Here is a 2,854-nt window from a genome sequence, read left to right as displayed (position 1 = left end):
TGTGCCTAAAGAAATTTCTATTGATCCGTTTAAAAAAAAAAAAAAAAACCTTAAGAAACCCCAAACGCAAAAAAGAAAAGAAAAAGCCAAAACAAAAGGGAGAACCGTCTCCCCGTAGCAGCGGCAGGGACAGGAAAAAAAGATGGTGCCGCTGGAACCCCCCCCTGAAGCCGGCAGCACCAAGAGGACCAATACGGGCGGTGGGTATCTCTTCCACCTCCCCGCTGGCCCCATCCCCCGCCGCCCGCCCCTGCCTCCCTCCCTCCTGCCGCCCTCCCTCCTTCCCGCGGCCCGGACACCTCCTGCCCGGACCCGGCGGCTCCGCGTCCCTGCCTCGCGCCCCCTCCCCTGCACCTGCCCCGCGCCTGGCGGTCCCCAACACATTTCCATTTCAGTGTTTATCATTCATCAAAATGGCGACCAGTTTTTCAGAATAGACCTATCTTTCCGTTTAATCGGTCGAGAGGCTGACCATTTAAATATCCTAGACCTGGGCCAGAGGGTCCTGAGGAGGAGGAGGATGACCCCCGAGTGAGGTGATGGCCGCCCAAAGATGCGCGCTGCATTTAACAGTCTGATAAAATAAATAAATAAATGGCACTTGGGTAGCGGATTGCAAATGATTGGGGCACGGGAGAGTTTTTTCCTCTCTCCATCTCTTTGGGCCACAAGTAGTATGCAAAATCTTGTTGAGTGCTTGCCCTTACCGCACTTATATTGTCGGTGCAAATATCTCATTGATTTGTCTTCAGGGGTGTGCATACGAGGGTGGGGGTGTCTGTTACGGTGACTTGTTAGTTAACATCCTGCGCTTCCTTGGAAGATGAGTTATAACGGGACCGGTATCGCTTCTTCATTTGCACTGGAGTCATCTTAACAATGCACCCAATGCATCGAAGCAGAGGTGAATTTATCTCCAGCATATACATTAGAGGCGGATGGGGGTCTTGTGAGTGGCACACGGCAAAATTTGGAACATTCATTCACATAAGAAAGCTGGATTTACCGGGGTGTTTCGTATTTAAGACATACTCGGGTTGACGGAAATTAAAGTTTATGGAGTTGGCTTTATTTTCTGAAACATTTCATCTTTCTTTTTCTCGGTTCATCATGCCCTCTCTGTTTGAAAAAAATGTGGTTATTTTGGAGAAGGAACATTATCTTTTTGATCACTTTGAAGTGCATTTTATATAAATGACTCCAAAGCTTTTGAGTATTGGCAAGATGCTTCTAAAGGTCCAAATTAATAAGCTTAAAGGAGATCATGGTAGACTAAGAAGTGCTAAAGAAATACACCAGGATTAGTTAGATTTGCCAGTTCACCAGTTTGAGTTGTTTCCTGGCAGTTATTGAAGGCTTGGAATAAACCCTACAGTTTGGGTGGATTATTGGGTAGGAGAAGGGTTGTTTTGCTTACTTTAAGTAGGATAGATGCAATGGCTAATTGTAGTCTTCATGTGTTTGCTAATGACAAACAAATGCAGCTTACCACTATTTGCAGTCCTGGGTTTTCCTTTTTTCTTCTTCTTTTTTTCCCCTTCAGTATGTTAAGTGAAGGTTTGTCATTTTATAAATCTCTGAAGTTTCGTTAAAGGGTCAGTTTATTTCATTTTGCCATAGTAACCACAGATAGGATTGGAAGACTTCCATGTTTGGAATAACAACTGGAATTTAGTCATCAGTTTTTACAGTGCTGCAAAATAGTAGAACATGTTTAGATTTTAATTCCAAGTTTGAGAGTAAATTCTATAAAGTGGGAAACACTTCATACATATTTAGTGTTCAGTGTCAATGGCTTATTTTCATGCTTTAAAATATTTTAACTCTGCATTTCCTGGAGCTATGTGCCCAATGTTTTAGTTGCTGTTTTTCTCTCTGGAGGGTGGAGTGGGGATACAAAGTTTAAAAATACCATGTTAACCAAGTATATTTCTTTGCATTTTTCAGAAGACGGCCAGTATTTTCTAAAGGTTCTCATACCTAGTTATGCTGCTGGATCTATAATTGGAAAGGGAGGACAGACAATTGTTCAGTTGCAAAAAGAAACTGGAGCTACCATCAAGCTGTCTAAGTCCAAAGATTTTTATCCAGGTAGGTGCAATGGTGAAGAGATTGTTTGGTGAATCCCCAAGGAAAGAAGGAGATCTACATGTGCTGTGTGCTGTCTTGAAAGAAATTTTTAAACAATAGTGGACACTTCATTTTATTTACATATTGCTGTATTAGAGTATATTGTGGAAACATTTTCAGATTGTCTTCATTTTGATTATGTCTTTTTCCTATAATTGCTTTATTGTCTATATGATTTAGACCAATTGAAAGTTATTCTTTTGGGTCCTTCCGAATAGTTCTTACTAGGGGAACAAAACAAAACAAAACAAAAACAAAAACACCTCAAAAATTTAAAGATGGAAACCTGGACAGCTGGCATCAAGAAATAGGGTTCTTCTGAAGTTTTCAGACATCATTGTAATGACAATTAGTCTAGAGTGAATTCAGAATGGGGGAGTGGGTAGGGAGGCTTCTTAAAGAATGGACCATTTACTTCTGAATCCATTATGTACCTCTTTCTGCTTCATTGCTTTGTTTGTTGGCCTTGGAATGAAGTAAAAAGGACAAGTGCTGCCTCTTCAGATTTTTAAAATATTGCTGTTTTAATGTAATTGGGATAAGGAAATCTATTAATGTTATGCAAGACGTAAAATAATGCTTTAAAATTGGTGTTACTTAAACCGGGTATTTGATTAACATATATTAACAGTGTGGTATAGTAACCTACTGGACTGTCAAGTTTCCTAGGTGGTATAATTTTTTTTTTTTTTTTTTTTTTTTTTTTTTTTTTTTTTTGTTTTTT

General features: G+C 40.2%; 1 protein-coding gene across 1 annotated transcript in view; it reads left to right on the top strand.

Annotated features, from left to right (window-relative positions):
- Positions 1-153: 153 nt before the first annotated feature.
- The window catches only part of NOVA1 (NOVA alternative splicing regulator 1), a 187,567-nt gene continuing 184,866 nt past the window's right edge, over positions 154-2,854 (top strand). Inside the window, exons 1-2 of the mRNA XM_014586276.2 lie at positions 154-200; positions 1,948-2,091. The gene's annotated coding sequence lies outside the window, so the exon portion shown is untranslated. The remainder of the gene's footprint in view (positions 201-1,947; positions 2,092-2,854) is intronic.

This window comes from Tupaia chinensis, unplaced genomic scaffold, assembly GCF_000334495.1.
Source record: "Tupaia chinensis unplaced genomic scaffold, TupChi_1.0 Scaffold000126_2, whole genome shotgun sequence".
NCBI classification, from domain to species: Eukaryota; Metazoa; Chordata; class Mammalia; order Scandentia; family Tupaiidae; genus Tupaia; species Tupaia belangeri.
Note: the sequence above shows the minus strand (reverse complement) of the source record. Positions and strands in the feature narration are given on the sequence as shown.